General features: G+C 41.3%; 1 protein-coding gene across 9 annotated transcripts in view; it reads right to left on the bottom strand.

Moving 5' to 3' along the window:
- The window catches only part of BTBD9 (BTB domain containing 9), a 506,404-nt gene that overhangs the window by 127,905 nt on the left and 359,563 nt on the right, over positions 1–18,936 (bottom strand). The gene's annotated exons all lie outside the window — the stretch shown is intronic.

The following is an 18,936-nucleotide window of genomic DNA, read 5'->3' as shown; positions in this document are numbered from 1 at the left end:
TTGTCCAGGCCAAGCAGCCCTTGAGAAGAAAAGCATTCTTACATTTTGGAAAGTGACTCTAATACAGCCCCTTCCTTAAGCAAAATGTTGAAATCAAAAATACTGGGAACCCCTCAAATGGTTTTATGATATTTTAAAAGGTGAAGCCACAATATGTTACAGAGTTTTTGGGCAGTGACACATTAGGCAGGTATGCAGCTTTTACAGATCTTCCCCCGTGTTTAAATTTGGCATCACCAATTCCCCTCTCCAGCAAGGCCATCTGCCTTGCTCCTAGCAGCTTCCTCCTCATGATGAGTATACACAATCAGTGAGATCAGCCTGATTTGGCTCACCCGTGTAAGAGGCAGAAACGCCGAGGTCCTGCCCAGACCATAGGGCTTAGCTCCCAGGCATCAGGTCCAGCTGGCTTTTAGCTTCATTTGCTAGGAAGGCTATTATGGGCTGTTGTGAATTTAAAAGGCCAGAATCAGTTTCTCCTGTTAATAGCTGAAGGCAATATGCGTTTGTGTGAGCTTTTCTGTTCTCTGTCCTCAATTCTATGAAATGATTAGAAGGGCGATAAGAACAGACAGACATATTAAAAGAGCTCAAAATGTACTAATCTACAGCTGAGTGTTAAGAATTCTTGGATTTTTACTTAACATTTACGACTCCTGTGAAAAAAATGGCCCCATCGTAGGCCTTCATTCAACAGGTAGGGGAGTAGAATCACCTTGGCTCCAGGTTCCCTGCATAACACCATCCGGTGGCCCCTCCCTTCAGCTTTTCAAACCAAGTCCATTCAGGAGAGCCCACTGGACCATGCTCTACAGTGCAGGGACCATGCATGGCTATTGACCTTGGTATTTCCCAGCACAATGCCTTAGGCATCATAAACTCTACTGAGTTAAACCGAAGGAGAGGGCCCGGGCGCATTGACTCACGCCTGTAATCCCAGCACTTTGGGAGGCCGAGGCAGGAGGATCACGAGGTCAGGAGATTGAAACCATGCTGCTTAATACAGTGAAACCCCGTCTCTACTAAAAATACAAAAAATTAGCTGGGTGTGATGTCGGGCGCCTGTAGTCCCAGCTACTCGGGAGGCTGAGGCAGGAGACTGGCGTGAACCCGGGAAGCGGAGCTTGTAGTGAGCCGAGATCGCGCCACTGCACTCCAGCCTGGGCGACAGACTCAGACTCCGTCTCAGGAAAAAAAAAAAAAAAAACTTAAGGAGAAATGGGGAGCGGAAGAGGCGACTTATGATGGAAAGAGGAGAGGCAGAGAGGCAACTATAGATATATCACTCCTCAAAAGACTCAGGTCACTTATTCCTGTACAGTATCTTCAGTGTTCTATAGACTGAATTATGTTTCAATGCAAAAATAACCTCCCCCAGCCAGTACTTCACCCCTAGTCCCAACACCATTTTGGAGAGTCTCACATAAGTGAAAGTTTATGAAAAATATCCATTCTGACTGCTATTTCATCCACTGAGCTTATTCTCCTGCCCATCCTCTGACCACATGCTAATATGTGCCTGCATGCATGGCCTACAACGCACCAAAGAAGCAGCACCAAAGGGAAATTTAATAAGTGCCATGGCTCCTTCCTGTTCCTTTGGGTCGAGTTTTCTTTTTTTTTCTTCTTATTTTATTTTATTTTGAGACGGAGTCTCACTCTGTTGCCCAGGCTGGGTTGCAGCGGCGCAATCTTGGCTCACTGCAAGCTCCGCCTCCCGGGTTCCCGCCATTCTCCTGCCTCAGCCTCCCGAGTAGCTGGGACTACAGGCGCCCGCCACTGCGCCCGGCTAATTTTTTGTATTTTTTTTTTTTAGTAGAGACGGGGTTTCACTGTGTCAGGCAGGATTGTCTCGATCTCCTGACCTCGTGATCCGCCTGCCTCGGTCTCCCAAAGGGCTGGGATTACAGGCGTGAGCCACCGCGCCCGGCTCCCTTGGGTCAAGTTTTCACAAGAATTTGTGTCTATGGGATAACTCATAATTTAGCTACATGCAGATCTTTGTATTCTCTTGACCTGGTGACAAAGGGAAAGAAAGGAAGGGCAAACAGGTGGGAAGGCTCAACTCTGAACATTACAGTCAGGAGGATGTTCCAGCATGAACAACTGGCAAAACTCTTCCTATTCAATCATGTAATTTCTCCATTTTTGTTCTTACCAAATCTCTTCTCTGGTCTCTCTTAACACAACCAGTACTATTTTCCCACACCTCATTCACTTTCTTATCAGACTGACCTTTTCACCCAAATCAGATCTGGGTTTCAATCTTTGCTCCAGCTTTAAATCATCTTCTTTTCCCCACAGAGCACAATCTACAAAGTCTTGAGCTCTTGCTAGAAATGATTTTAAAACACTTGCCTATCCAATTCAGACCTCCTTCAGCCTTACCACCAGTGTGAGCTGCGACTCCTTCCTCCTTCAGGTTCTCGCTCGGCGAGTTACTACTGCCCTCCTCTCACGGCATTCCCAAATCTGTTTATTCCGCTGGGTCATGGACAATGATATGCTATCTGTCTTTCTATCTCCTTGTTCTGGAATTCCCTGTTAGTCCCTTCTCTAATGGACTTCTTTCATGAAATAGTTTGTGAAGGCTCTCACATGAAAACAACTACCCTCTAAAACACAAAAGAAAACTATAATAAGTTGCAAGTGCTATACAATTTAAACACTTAGAATAAGTACATTGTTCTGTCTGAAAGCTGAGGTGTGTGATAAATCATAATTCTTTATGTGGTACATGACTTACCATTAAAAAAGACAGCATTAATGAGAAAAATAATAGCAACATCTCCACCAGTATATAAAGGTGAAAATCCTAACTACCAACTATAAATTCTTATAAACAAAAGATAATTAATCAATTTAATACGTAACTGTGTGATAAATCTTTTGAAGAATGGTGAGAAGCCAGAAAAATAAAGCAATATTTTATGTATTTTTTTGTAACAGCTAGAGGAAAAAATGGCTCATTAAGTTTTTCAGTGCAATTCTTTTGATCACTGGCCACTCAGTATAGTTTTCTTGATCCAGGTCTTCAAAGCTGGGATCACAAGTTTTAATTGAAACGTTTTCAGCCGAACATTAATAACGCTAGCTTTCCTAACTGCTGAACAGCTGTAATTAAACCAAACTGGTGTGGGTTTTAGGACCAAAGGCTAAATGGGCAGTTGCTTTTTTTTTTTTTCTTTCCCCTGCGATCACCTATACTGAACAGGAGGCCCAGGCAAAGGCTCTGCAAAGGGAAGGTCTGCAGGTCTCCCACTGTTGCAGAAGATGTGAGGATGTTGTTTCTGTCTCATGAATACTCCCCAGAACTGCAGAGTAGCTTCCCCTCTTCCACATTTGTTTGGTTGAAGGAACATCAGACAGGAAAAGCATTCCCTCTTCGGAATGTATTCTGCAAGAATTGCCTTTCTAGAAATAACCCTCCCAGGTGCCGACATGAATATTCACCAGAGTGTACTGGGCACAAAGGCCAGTCTCCGTGCCATGTACACTAATCCTTCAAAATGTATTCCAGGCAAGCTACTAGGGTAAACTCCTCTACAGAAACCAGGCTTTCCGATGATAGACACTGGATGACTGAGAGAAGGAAATCTGAGTGATGGAAGCAGAGATGAATAAATCACTCCTATCTAGCTAAGGCCCTGCTGCAGCTAGACCTTGCGACATTGACTCAAGCACAGCATGAGGCTTCATTAGAATATTGCACTCTGCAAATTCAACTGTTTCTTTTGTTCAGCCAGCTCACTCTTCCTCATCAAGAACAAACATTTATGCCTTATAATCCTATGCCTTATAATCCTATTTCTGGACCCCTTTTAACTTTCTTCTAATTTTGGCTGATAGGACCTACATGGGCATCCCGAGAACACGGTCCTTGTGCCATGCAGGCATCCAATGCTCATGCAAGCACCCCCCGCCCCCCACTACCTCTCTGCATCACTGCCCTGACTCCCATTCAGGAAGGTATAGACAAAAAAGATCAGGAATTTTCACAAGCCAGGAAAGAAATCATGCCAAAGGTGGGTGAGATCTCAGATTTCTCAGGATCCTCCCCCTCTGGCACTAGATCCCCAAGAGCCAGCATTGATAGTTCTGCAGTGGAGCAGAAGAGGACCCCAGCCTATCTGAGTCACACATGAGACTGTTTGGGTGTCAGGGGCTGGGAAATATCCCTGAGGTAACCTCCAAGAAGCTGGTGCTGGAACTGTGTGCAAAGGATACACAGGAGTAGCCTGGGGGGACTGAGGAGCTTGGAGGCTCCTAGCAGCCAAAGGGAAGAGGTAGCATGAGCAGATAAGAGGAAACCAGTGAAGTTACTAGTTATTTCCTTAGCCTATTAGGACCACAAAGGGTTCCAAGGACTCTCCTTGAGCCTCTGATGGACAAGGCTCCTGTCCACTCCCTGGAATGTGTAATGAATGGCAGTGGCATCAGATAGGAGGCAGGAGTCCCAACTCTGCCTCTGTCTTGCTCCACAGCTGTATCCTCTCAGATTTACAATCTGGGAAGTGGGTGGCAGGGGGAGAGGGGAAAGGAGGGAGATGGATTTTAATGTATGTGATTTGTGATTCCTTTTTCAAGTCTGTTTTTCCCTTTTAATTACAAAGTGATATATGATAAATCTTTGGCAGTTTTATGAAGTATCCATTATCAAGAGGCATTATACAACTTGCAAAGAAATATAAACCAATATTTTAAAAAATATTCTTTAGCAGCAGAATCTCTTTTACAAACAACATCTTGGCAGAATCTCCGTATCTAAAACAGATAAAAGTAGAACTGCTCTTCTGAGGTCAGAGTTGGGGACTGAAGCCTCATTTGCCAGGACTTCCTATTGGCCCCTCCTTGTGGCAGCCCACAAGGCTCATTCAATAACAAAACACAGTAGGAAGAACCCAGTGGTCATGGTATTATATCTTGTCCCCAAACTAAATGCTGATTTTTAATATTCCTACCTTTCAATAACAGGCTTATTATTATTCTTCACATTCTTTTGAAACCATGAGGGGCAAATGAACTTCCCTAACTCTTCACTTTTACCTGTATGGGCCAGAAATGTTAGTGAGGAAAGGAGCTGAATGGATTAGGCATTGGTAAGTCACGGCCTATGGATGCCTATTTTTGTAAATAAAGTTTTATTGGAACACAGCCATGCCCCTCAGCAGGGTTGAATAGTTGCACCACAGAGACTGTATGGCCTGCAAAACCTAAAATATCTACTACTTGTCCCTTTATGGAAAAACTTTACCAACCCCAGGCATAGACAGAAAACTAAAGCTGTTCTATTCGAGCAGTAAAGAGTTATGGCACCAAGGTAAGAAATAAAGATGCAGTTTAAGGTTGAGCTTAGCCTAGATATGTCTAAAGTCTCTTTCTTCTGTTGTTTCAATAGATTTTAATGCAGTGAATTCTACATGGAACTTTTAGATTGTGCTGTAGTCACAATCTCATTTTTGTTACTGTGACAACTGCAGTGGCAATTCTTGGCTTGCCTTTCACCCTAAATTTCTGGTATTTCTCCTAAAAGAACTACAAAGAAAATGCGGGGTGATGGGCGGGGGGGAGGGGGAGGCGGAAGGGGAGGGTGGGGGGAGGGGGGGAAGCAGCAGCAGCAGCTCCAATTAAAAATGAAAACCATTCCCATTCCCAAACCCTCCTTACTCCCTGAACTGATAAAGTACCCACGAGCTACATTCTCAAACTGATGAGACAGTCATTGACCACTACCCTCTAGATCCCTACTAAAGGGGATGGAAGCAGTAGGATAGGGTGAAGAAATTACAGAGACATTTAAAGTCAATAAACAATATGTCAAAAAAATAAAGTTTTATAGTCATTGATAAGGCAGTTAATATGACAGTAGTAAAATAATACTACATCAGTTATAGAGGAAGATGACACTACAGACTAAAATACATCAATTAAGTACACAGTGCTGAGTTGTTTGTTGGTCACCAGGAGAAAATGGATTTGTACAGATCTATCCTGTTGCCAGCTCTGTCCATTGTGATTATAAAAAGCATTTTACAAGATAGCTGGCCAGGGCAGTCTCTGACCACAGAACAATAAAAACCTTATAGTACTTGGCATTTTAACAGAACTACTCATTTAGACTGTTTAATGAAACCAATTTGAAATGGATGACTCTGTTTAACACGTTCTTCCCAAATAGATGCAACTAATCTCCATGAATTTTCTGCTTGTCTCTGAGTCTAACGTATACAGCTAAAATCTCACTACAGTGAACACAATCGTGACAAAGCCATTTTCCTATTTTACTAGTAGGGCTATTATCAACAAGATATTATTTATCTGGTTACCACCAGTTCTCAAACAATTCTTTATAGATGATGGTTTATCTATTTCTAACAGGGTTACTATGAACTTTCTAATAAAAACAGTACTTGATTATATGTTCTTTATTATCTCTTAATCTCAGAGAGGAGATGAATACAGAAAGGTCAGATATCAGGAAAAGAAATGACAAGAGGTTTATATTGAATATGAGGACAATTAAATGGTATATAATTGTCTAAAGGAATTAGAGCTATCGTTCTAGATTCCAACCAACCCTTCTCACAAGGTTCTTGAGGTAAGTATATGCCAAGGAAAGTTCCAGCAAATGAGAAGCAAAGGGATACTTTATTGTTGGTACTTGTACAATTTTTGGCCCAAAACCCTAATGCAAAGGGTATAGGACATGGAGCACTCCCTGTTCCCAAGTTGCTTACACCTGAACAGCTTCAAACCAAAGCAAGTCAGGAGGCCTTCTCTGTCCCTTTGTCAACATCCAAAGCTTATTCTTGGTTCTTACCACTATAATGTAAGGAAGAATCAACCCAGTACACTTTGTAGTACAGTAATGTCCTTTTATCCATGTGGGGTACATTCCAAGACCCCCAGTGGATGGCTGAATCCACAGATAGTATACAACCCTATATACTGTATACTATGTTTTTTGGATCTGATAACTGAGATGGCTACTAAGTGACTCCTGGCTGGATATGCTGTACTTCTGTCCAGCTGCACATGTCAGACAAGGGGATGCTTCACATTCCAGTCAGGATGGAGCAGGTCAGTGTGAAATCTCATCACACAGTCACGCAATTCAAAAGTAAAGATAATGACATGCAATTTAAAACTTTTCAATTGTTTACTTCTGGAATTTTCCATATAATACTGTACACCACAGTTGACTGCAGGTAACTAAAACCACAGAAAGCACAAGCACAGATAAAAGGGGACGACCATGCCAGAGAATCAGAGTAAATATAAGACCATTGCCCCCGCACTGCCTAGCACTGAGCTGCCGCTGAGCTGAGTTAGAAATTGGTTTCATTAAAGATTCTTACCCTCACTGCCCTAGGAAAGAGAAACTAAGGGTATCCAAGGAGAGAAAAGGATGGATCTGCTTACCACTTTGTTGTAAAGAACAGAATAAAGGAGAAGAGTCAGGAGAGATGGAGGAGAGGGAAGTATAAAGCGGGAAGGCAGGGCCTCCTTCTAGGTTGTAGTGGTCCTAGCTCATGCCTCTTAGGGCCCAGAGGGAGACCAAAGACACAAGTGATTCCACTGAACTATTCTGAGCCTACTTTGAGTGCTGCAAACAAACTAATCTGATCATCTTCTTGACCACAATTTTAGGAAGGAGTGAAGATGGATATAGGGGAAGGCATGAAGAAATGGTGGAAGGAAAAGCAGAGTGTATTTGTACTTCTTCTCCCAAGATTTAAAATTGTCCTATTGCTATAATTACCCTCCCATGGACTGTACTTCTTGTTTCAAATGTCTCCAAAGTCAGAAATACTCATTATAATCCTACCAAAAAACCAACCACATTAACCAAGAAGTTAGAAAAGGAAAAGACTGGAGGTAGTATGACAGTCATTGCCTGTATCTTCTTTGAAAGTAAGAGGTCTTTTTAAAAAAAAAAATCTATCACTTCATTCCAAGACAAACAGACTTGACTTTTTCAACTCCAGATCTTAAAGACTGAAAACACCATTTCTAGCGGGACTTTTGATATAATTAATCTGTCACTACAAAATAATATAGATATGCAGTGAAATTTCTGATATTGGAATTTTGTATGTAAATAAGAATAGTCAACTCTGCTTTGGTTGACCAAATACATCTGGTTAACAGACTCCATGTAAACTGACAATTTAGATAAGAGTTTGGATATGATAAACTATATTTTACTAAAGTAAAATGAAACCAAATAAAATTTCTTCTGATTTTGATTAATCAGGAGGTACTGGTGATCTTGCCCTGCCTCCCAAATTTCATCACGGCATGAATTATCACTATGCTGGCAAAGCACAGGAGATCAGTTACAGAAAGTCAGTATATTAAGTGTTTGCAACAGAAACTTGAAGTTTTTCCAAGAAGTAAGTGTCATGAATATGAAATCAAACATATATAATCAATGAAGCCTCTCATTTTGGGTCAGAATTGTGCAATAAGCAGACATAGGCTTTTATTTACAGAACTTTTTATTTTTTATTTTTTTGAGATGGAGTCTCACTCTGTCACCCAGGCTAGAGTGCAGTGGCGCGATCTCGGCTTACTGCAACCTCCGCCTCCTGTGCTCAAGCGATTCTCTTGCCTCAGCCTCCTGAGTAGCTGGGATTATAGGCACCCACCACTGCACCTGGCTAATTTTTGTATTTTTAGTAGAGACAAGGTTTCACCATGTTGGCCAGGCTGGTCTTGAACTCCTGACATCAGGCAATCCACCCACCTTGCCCTTCCAAAGTGCTGGGATTACAGGCGTGAGCCACTACGCCCGGCCAGCTACAGAACATTTCTGAAGCTGAGAATAACAGAAAATATTATTATTATAGTACTGTTTTAGATACATCCAGAAGCTGTGGACTCTAAGGGAAGCTTTTAAAAATAAATGAGAAAAAGCCCCCACTGAATTATATACTTTAAATGGGTGAATTATATGGCATGTGAATTGTATTTCAATAAAGTAGTTTTAAAAAATAAACAGAACACATGAAATATGGAGATGTGTTAAAATTCCAAAGCACATGTGAAATGTCAAGCGGGAGGCAGTGTTCTGTGGCAGAGCTGTTGGCGAGATAAGCCAACCCCCTTACCATGACCCTCAGTTTCTTAGCCAACCTTGCTAGGGCTGACCGTATAACATAGTTCTACCTAATAATTCTAAGTGAAAGTTGGCTGGGTAGAGCTTCAAATAAAGCTTTGGATTTTCCTAACAAAAAAGGAACAAACTTGGCTGGTAGGCTTTTATCCTTGTATCCTTTTGTCCTTCTTTTTCCTGCCTAAACACAGACATGGTAGCTAAAACTTTCGTCCCTATCTTGTTTCTCTGGGGCAAAATACACATGGAAAAGACCAAGAAAATTGTAGAGATCACTGAATTGCAGAACCAATACGGGCAGACATGCCCCTGTGGACTTTCTGTTATGTGACACAAAAACAAACAAAACAAAAAATAAAACTGAAAAAAAAAAAATATCTTTCTCAGTGAGATTATTTGTTATTTGCGGCCAAATGCAAGTTCCTTTGGAGCAAATGACCGCTAGTAAAACAAATGTAAAATCTTAGTTGCAACATATAATGGAAGTTTCTATAATTTATGACCACAGAAAACAAGGGTGGATTGAACCATAAGATGTGATGGCTCCTCTCACTTTTGTTTTAAGGCTATAGGAGGTTCTGCAGGATCATGAAACAAATTAGAATCTTTGGAGCTGGAGTTTTACCATGGGTTGTGCTGTCCTACTCCTGATGGAGAGAAAGGGATGAAACTCAAACTATGATTTAATGTCTTCATCTTGTAAATGTAGACAGTGAGAGCAGCTAAAGCTCCAGAACCACTGTAAGACATGGCAACTAAAAGAACCATTAGCCATTTCTAAACATTAAACTGTACAGAAGGTCTAAAGACTCTTGGCTGGTGTTTGGTTACAGTAAAAGAATAATGTGGCAAGGCAGGTAATATCAAAACCATTGAGGGATATGGTTTCAGGCATAGTAAGGTAAAAGGAAGAAAGAAGATCCTGACCATTAAGTCTTAAGGGCAGCAAGGAAAGTAAATCCAGGGAGAAGTAAAAGCATACTCTGCATTTATCTATGTAACCGATCCCCCTTATACTGAATCTGATACATTGCTGAAAGAGGCAATGCAGCAGGCAAATAATGATTCCTCAGCTAGAGCTAAGACCCTGAGTGTCCAGGAAAGTTGCTGAAAGGAGTCCTTGACGGGCACCAACCAGCCTGTCATCATAATCATCTTTCCTAGAAGAAGAATGTGGAAATGGAGGTGGACAGAGAGGAGAGGCAAGAAGAGGAGGTGGAAGAGTTTTTCTTGGTCTCAGTGCTTCTGCTTGTTCTTAAGTAGATATACAAGTATGTGTTGGTCAAGTGCCTCTGTGGTTACCAATGTACAAAGGGCTAAGCTTTTTAAAAAGAGAGATACGCTGACATCAGGTGCTATCAAGATGTACCAAAAGTATCTGAACAAACTGACAAAATTGGGCTCCTGGGAAAAGACTCTCTGATGTAAGCGTACTTGGGGAAAGAATATGAAGATTTTCAAAGGTAGATTACTGCTTTGAATTAATTCAAGAATTAACCTTAAATGACTGTGACCCTTCATCAGTTTTTGCAGAATAGCTTTATTCATTTAATACTCAAAAGCTGTATTAAAGCGACTTGATGTATTAAATGTGTAGACATTTCAGTTTGCTCAAAGTCCTACGCTTCTGTTAGCCCTCATGAGAATAGCTGCATTTCTGTGACCCCGTGTGGCCTATCCTGGGGCAGCAGCATGTAAAACATCTGCCACAGAAGGAGGAGGCTGATGCTTTCTACTCATTTCGTTTTCCAAGGTGAATAATTCTGGTTTTTAAAATGATTGCTGAAATCACTACTGGTGAAGTATTTGTTTTAAAGAGTTCTTAACAATTCTAGATAATTATTAAACATGAGTGTGCATGAAATAATGGGTCAGATGGGGCCGAAATCCTCTGTAAAAATGTCTTCTAGATGGGTTAAAATCTTGGAAAGCTAAAAGGATTCTTTTCATATATCCAGCTATATCTTATGATGACTACTTGCCAAGTTCTCCAATCACTCAACAGAAGTAAATGGTTGACATGTGAGGTAAATCACACACATGAACACACAAACATATATATATATATATATATATAGGCATTTAACTTTTCCTGCTTTTCCAAAGAACATCTGAATTCTAGTGCCCCTCCTGTATTTTTAACACACAACTTAGTTGCCATAGCAATACTTTCTGGTCTTGAAATACCTCTAGGATGAAACTGGCTGAGGCATATTTACCATGCCCCCAAACTATCCTGCTATCTGTTTCCAGGATCCAGGATTTCTGGCCCTCTAAGCATTCACACAATTCAGACTTCAGCACCTACTGGGAACCATAGATAAAATTATTTGCTCTATGATTTTTCTGGGAACCAGAGCTCTGAGGTCTGAGGGTGATAAAAGAAGACTTTACTGTGATGCAGATAGGCTCAGAGAGAAACAACACTTAGTAATAAATCATGGATCAGCGAGACAAGGAAGAATTCCTTGGTTCAGGGCTGTGACAGACGATATTCAACATGACTGATATGAAGCAAATTTTGTAAAATATCTTTCCAATTTTGACTAGAATGATAGGCAATCTTAATCCAAGCCAGAAGAGTCATATATTTAGATGTTTGCTGTATTCTTCAGACTATAAAAAGGAAATTTCTAGCTCTCTAGGTTGCAAAGAAGGCTGTCTTAATGTAAATAGATGCACTGCTTGCCTGTGCAGTACTCAGACAGAATGAAATGGAAGCGGCATGAAACAAGTGAGGCATTCTTACCTGTGCTAATATCATCACCTGTGCTAATGTCAGAGCCTAACTCCAAAGCTCAATCTCAGTCATTTGCTGGATATGCCAGATCTTTAGCAGTTTCCTCACATACACTTAGATGAGACACACTGAGCAAATATGATGTCCAATTTAGTTGATAGATAGAACTCCCTTTAGTTGCACTAGCATCTATGTTGTCAGTTTAGTCAATGAGTGTTTATTGAGTACTCACAGCACAGAGAACCATACTATGCATTTGGAAACTGCTGCAAAGACTCAAGCCCATCACAATATTAAAAAAATCACTATCTTCAACATGAGATTATCCGTGGTCCTACTAGAGATTGAGTGCAGCACAGATGTAGAAAGTACTCAAATAATTACAAAACATTATTTGAGTCATTAGCCCCAATTCCTCTACCCACCCTTATCGACTAAGCCTTCATTTGGCTATTAAGCAGGAAAAAAATGGCATTTTTTGCAGTTCCTCTCCTTTTTCTTTTCTGTGCTTATCCTTCTGGAGGGAAGTGGATGAGCAACAGTTAGGCAGGGTGGTAAGCAGCAGGAAGAAGAAAAAATAGCAGTCTAAAGGAGGTCACGGTAATTTACAAACTGAATAGATAATCTAGAGTTGGTTGTAGCCACACAATAGTGAAAGGACAATTGAACTCGGCATGGGCTTGACAGTTCACAGAGGAGGTAAAATATACCAGATGAATAAGGACCACAGTGGCATATGTAATTCTTTTTTTTTTTTTTTTTAAGGATCAATTCGCTATTACTTCTTTTTATCTACTGAATAACTACAAGGCATAAACTGATTTGTGGTTCAGACATTATGTGCCAGATTAACTTTTTAAAGTGGTAGAATTGTTTTTTCCTTCTGCAAAACAAAAAGAGCTTCACCCCACAGTCTAAAGAGATTATGAATACCCATCAAGAACCTACTTTGGGCTAGACATCTTTTGTCCTAACATACTGCATTTATGTAACACTTTCAAATTGAAGAACTCAAAATATTTTTGTGTCATTAACTTCTTAATACTCATAATACCCAGAGAGACAATGGGTTTATTTAGCTGCATCTATCTACACAGTCTTATCTTTTGACAGCCTACGTACTTACTATTAGGTTTGTTATTTAAAAGATTTGGGGTATTTCACTTACACTATTGCACATATCAATTGCAAAAACATCATTCAAGTCAATGTAAAAATTGTTAATTTAATTGACTGTCTTATAATTAGGGTTTCAACAAAGTGCTGTCATTAGCTGGAAAAGACTGGATGATAGGTATACTTAATGCACAGCATATTTGAGTTCTCATACTAGCCTGAAAATACGAAAAAGGATATCACAATTAGCAAGTAGAAAGATAGTAAGTCCTAAACTAAGGCGACAGAGGGACTATAAACTAAGACATTAGGTGGATTTGGTTAGTTATTATGACTCGACTCTGCTCTTTTTATGTGGTCAAGCCTCTGAAGATTTCCTGTTATTTAAATTTTAATGTTTTTAAAATGGCATGAAAATGATATAATTACTACTCAATTATCCACTTTTAAGACACATTTCAGGTAATTTCTCTCTCTTTTCTTGGAAATAAAATGAGTAACTTTTGCTGTGCTTGTAAACCTAGCAACACCAAGGACAAACCCCTTTATTTCCCAGCTGTGCTACGTCGGGAATGAGAAAGAAATTCAAGAGATGAGAGAGCTTCCTGTGAAATGGTAAAAGTTAGGGCACCTCCTGCTGCTTCTTTTCTAGGAGCAGATTGGGTCAAGGAAGGTCAGGAGCAGAGAAGGTGGCTTTATGAGGGCCTCCCCATCCCTGCCCCTCCTCTGCTCTGATGGCGCTGAAGAAACACTGAAACGGGGGTGGTGGCGGGGGGCGTGGGATGGAAACATCTCAGGCTGTCACCTCTCAAAGCTATCACCCGGCTGGCCGTGCTCTTCCCTCCCTCCTGCTCCAGCCACACTGGCCTCCTAGCGGCTCCTGTGGCCTGCCAGGCAAGCTCCACTCCAGGGCTTGGCACTGCCTGTGATGCTCATCCCCAGAGGGCTTACTCTCCCCATCCTTGGAGATCTGCTCACACTTCACCCTTCTCAGTGAGGCCTTCCTGACCACCCAATCTAAAACTGGACTGCATCTCCAACCTGGTTTTTCCTCCCGATTTCCCCACGGCACTTCTAAATATCAGCCATCTTACAAATAGCATTTGTTTATTATCTCCCCTCAACCCCACTAGAATGTCAGTTCCATGGGGCCACCAATGTTTATTTTGTTTATTCAGTGCTGTATCCCCAGTGCCTACAATAGTGCCTAGCACATAGTAAGAGGCTTAGTAATTTTTGTTGGATGAATCAACGAAAATGCGGGTATAGCGAGAGGGTCAGAGATCATGTATGGAGTCCACCCTCTCTAGTATACCACAGGATATTGGTATCTGACTCACTAAGAGGATTAGACAGCCACTGACCATGCTTAGTTAAGTCCAAACATTTTCTGTCAAGAAAGAAGGCTCTACTTGCCTACCCAACTACAGAGTAAACTCTCAGAAAAGGAAGAAATAGCTCCTGGGGATGAAAACAGCCAAACAAAAGAAATCCTTATTCACAAAGCAATTACGTCCTTCACTTAGCAATAGCAAATGCAGTGACTAAGATAATTCATGTTTGGCCAGGTGCAGGGACTCACGCCTGTAATCCCAGCACTTTGGGAGCCTAAGTCAGTAGGATCACTTGAGCCCAGGAATTCGAGACCAGACTAGGCAACAAAGCAAGACCCTGTCTCTACAAAAAAAAATTTATAAACCAGTCAGGTGTGGAGGTGCATGCCTGTGGTCCCAGCTGCTCAAGAGGCTGAAGTGGGAGGATTGCTTGAGCCCAGGAGGTCAAGGCTGCAGTGAACCATGATCACACCATCATGTTTGAGACCGTTGCCTTTGTAGTCACCAAATATAAAGGAACCTGAATATTTAAAACCAATATATCATTGATAGTACCCTACCTCAGCTATGGTAAGAGAGGGTTTCCAGGATTTCCAGATCTCCTCCCTCCTAGATAGGGAAACTGTTAAGTCACTGGGCTCTGTAATACTCTCCCTCTGGTGTTGATTCAGAATCACTGGGTTTCTTCAGATACAATGTCTAGGAAAGCAAGTCAGCAATCACAAGCAATAGAAGCTGGGGTCAAATGTCACTGACTAATCAACCTGTCATTGGTCAATTACTCATCCCTATGAAGGGGTACCACTCATCTAGTTTCCTGTCAATAAATGTCTATCTGGCTACATCAACTGTCGCTAACTGCAGCCTGCCAAGATCTCCAGCATTGTCCACAAGCATTGGTGGCTAATAAATCTCTCTCCTTTTCCTTTTAATAATGTCACAGAAGAGGCAAATGCAGTTCCTGACAACATAACGTTAGTTTCACAGAGACGTGTCTCTTTGAAGGCTCAGCCAGTTATACAGAGCTTCAATTACATGGATTTTTTTTTTACTGGGGGGAAAAAAAAAAAAGCAGACTTAAGGAAGTTGGAGGCTTCATACTGTGCTGAGATACACAATGCTGCCTTTGGTGTGTCCATGCTCATCATCCCCGCTTTGAGTCAGGAAAAGAAAAATTGTTTGGGAGAACCACTTTCAATCCACATTAAAAAAAAACAAACAAATGGGCACTATTCTCTCTTGCCTTAGACCCCAGTGACAGCCTTTTCTGGAGTCAGATTCAACATCTCTGATTCTTTGGGTAGAGCTAGAGGCCAAGGTGGCCTTGCCACATGAAGAGCCTGTTTGTCTCTCTGAGTTGTCACCCTGATAACAACCTCATGCAGTCCACAATAGATTTTAGATTCTAGATTTCCCACTGTACCCCCCACAGCTTCCTCTTCTTTCTTGATAGACTACCTCATCAGTACACTGAATCTTTCAAGGGAAGCATATTCTGAGTTGCCACAGGCTTTTATGTATCAGGTATGGCTGGGAGGAGGCAGCAAATGAACATTTATATTACAAACGCTCCAACAGAAATTGTATACAAAATATATGTGATTACTGAAGAGGGATCTATCAATAAGTTCAGGAGATAATGGATGGTTAGCAAAGAATTCCCAAAGGAGTGGAGCCTAAAGGGGGGAATAAAAAAAGAGCCAGGGAAAAAAGGAGGTAATGAGAAGGTAGTGAGAGATGCAAACAATGACGTCAGCACGATCAAAGAACTGGAGGTAAAAGGGTAAGAGAGGGCAGGACCCATGTGCAATGCTTTTAATCACTGGATAGGCTGTGACAGAGTCCAGAGTAGCACAGGGTTGGGGAGGGCGGGAAGGGGTGCAGATGCAGGACACAAGGCTGTACAGACAGAGGTAAGTCAGATAGTTCTTAAAATGCCTCAGTCTGAACTTTCTCCTGAAGGCAAGTATTAACCATGAATCCTCTGAGAGAAGGATGTATGGGAGGGATGGCTGTGGGTGGGGAAGTGGGGGGCCCAGTGGAGGTCTGGAAGATTGGGTAGAAAAGTGAAACAAATATTGTGCAACTATGGTGACGTGGTGGGACACAGAAGAGGGGAAGGATTTGTGTGTTTAGGCCATACTGATAGAACTTTATGGCTGACTGGATGAGAGAGGAGGGTGAAGGAGAGGAAGGAAATCAGGAAGATTCGCAAGTTTTTGGCTCAAGTAAGGGACAAATGGATGGTGCCACTGAATGAGATGGGGAATCATGACATAACGTGACTTGACCAGGGAGGGAAGGATAATGGAATTCCATTTTAGACATCTTGGTTTGAGATGTGCATAGAACACTGTTAGATGGTGGCGGTGGTGGAGAGGGAAGTGTGGGGTACCAGGTAAGCAAATGGAAAATGGAGAACATTAAAAGAGAGTGGGCAGAGCTACTAAACTTCCCGTCTGCTTCAATCTTCATTGGCAAGGAGACTGGTCTTCAAATTAGAAATGTCAGAACAAACATAATAAAGAGAAAATTGAAGTCCCAAATAGGTGAAGTGAAAGAGAGTATCTAGTCAATTTAAATGATTTCAAGTCTCCTGACTCAGATGAGTTACACCCCGAGCCTGCTGAAAGAAATTGCAGATGTAATCTCAGAGACACGATTGGTAATCTTCAAGAAATTGTGGAGGCTATCAGGAGTGCCAGAAGACAAAAGAAAGACAACTGTTTTCCAGATTTTTAAAGTAAAAAGGGATAGATTGTAATGGAAAATATAGAGGTAAGTTTCACATCATCTTTAACAAAAATTCTAGAATACCTTATTAAATAGATGGTTTACGAGTACTTTAGTTAATGCATACAGATGAGAGAAAGGAAGGTGGGGTGTTATTTGCTATTCGACGGAAGTTTATTTGTACATGTAGCTGATGTGGCTTGTCTCTTTCCCTTCCTAAGCACAAAGTAAGCTGATCTGGCCTGTGGTACAAACTCGAGGCTTCTCTATCTGTGATTTGTTGCCTATGCTACTCAGCCTTTAATGTGGCCCTTTATAAAAAAGGGTCAACAATTTTAATGAAGAATCCACAGTCTGAATTCTCCAAGAAACCCAGCATCAACTCCTTAGGGTGCCCTGGGGAACCAGCAAGCAGCATCAACTTCTGTGGCTATTAGCCTAAACATCAATACACCTTTGCTTATTAGAATATTAGCACCTTATTTTTTGTGCTATTTCTTTCTTTATATATACTGACTTTAAAATGAGAACAGGAAACAACAAAGTAAATGTGGTGGAACATTATGGGGGAAAGGCAGTCATGTCTTGCCAACACCTTTACTCCAGGAGGGCTAAGATATACATATACATATACGCATACATACACATATACATATACATATACACACATACATAAATATATAAACATTATATGTTTTCATTAGCCCTTCGGAGACCTTCTTAGAATGTTAAAAAAAAGAAAAGAAGAGAAAAGAAAAAGCAGCTTAAGACCCAGTGGCAATCTTGAACTAAAAGTATAGTCATGCACTGCATAATGAGATGTTTCAGTCAAGGACGAACTGCATTTATGATTGTCTCATAAGATATAATGCAGCTGAAAAATTCTTATCGCCTAGTGACACCATAATGTCGTAGCACTATTACTTTATTTAAAAAATTCAGTGTTGGCTGGGCGCCGTGGCTCATGCCTGTAATCCCAGCACTTTGGGAGGCCGAGGCAGGCCGATCACTTGAGGTCAGGAGTTCGAGATCAGCCTGGCCAACATGATGAAACCCCGTTTCTACTAAAAATACAAAAATTAGCTAGCTGTGGTGACAGGCACCTATAATCCCAGCTACTTGGAAGGCTGAGGCAAGAGAATGGCTTGAACCTGGGAGGCAGAGGTTGCAGTGAGCCAAGATCACACCATTGCACTCCAGCCTGGGTGACAAGAGTGAGACTCCATCTAAAAAAAAAAATATATATATATACACACACACACACACATACACACACACACACACACACACACAGAGTAGCCTAAGTGTACAATGTTTTCAAGTCTACAGTACAGTAATGTCCTAGGCCTTCACATTCACCCATCACTCACCAACTGACTCACCCAGAGCAACTTCTTGTCCTGCAAGCTCCATTCATGGTAAGTGCCCTACACAGGTGTACCATTTTTTATCTTCTTTTTTTTTTTTTTTAATTGAGATGAGATCTTGTAATGTTGCCCAGGCTGGTCTCAAATTCGTGAGCTTTCAAGCGATCCACCCACCTCTGCCTCCCAAAGTGCTGAGATTACAGGCATGAGGCACCATGCCCAGCCACCATTTTTTATCTTGTATATTATATTTTTATTGTACCTTTTCTATGTTTAGACATGTTCAGATACACAAATACTTACCACTGTGTTACAATTGCCCACAGTCTTCAGTACAGTCACATGCTGTACAGATTTGTAGCCTAGGAGCAACAGGACATATCATCTAGTCTAGATGTGTGGTAGGCTATATACCATCTAGGTTTGCATGAGGACACTCTATGATGTTTCCACAGTGACAAAATTGGCTGACAGTGCATTTCTTACAATGTATCTCTGCCATTAAGCAATGCATGACTATATATCCTC

Source organism: Macaca fascicularis, chromosome 4, assembly GCF_037993035.2.
Source record: "Macaca fascicularis isolate 582-1 chromosome 4, T2T-MFA8v1.1".
Lineage (NCBI taxonomy): Eukaryota > Metazoa > Chordata > Mammalia > Primates > Cercopithecidae > Macaca > Macaca fascicularis.
This window is presented reverse-complemented; position numbering and strand designations above follow the sequence as displayed.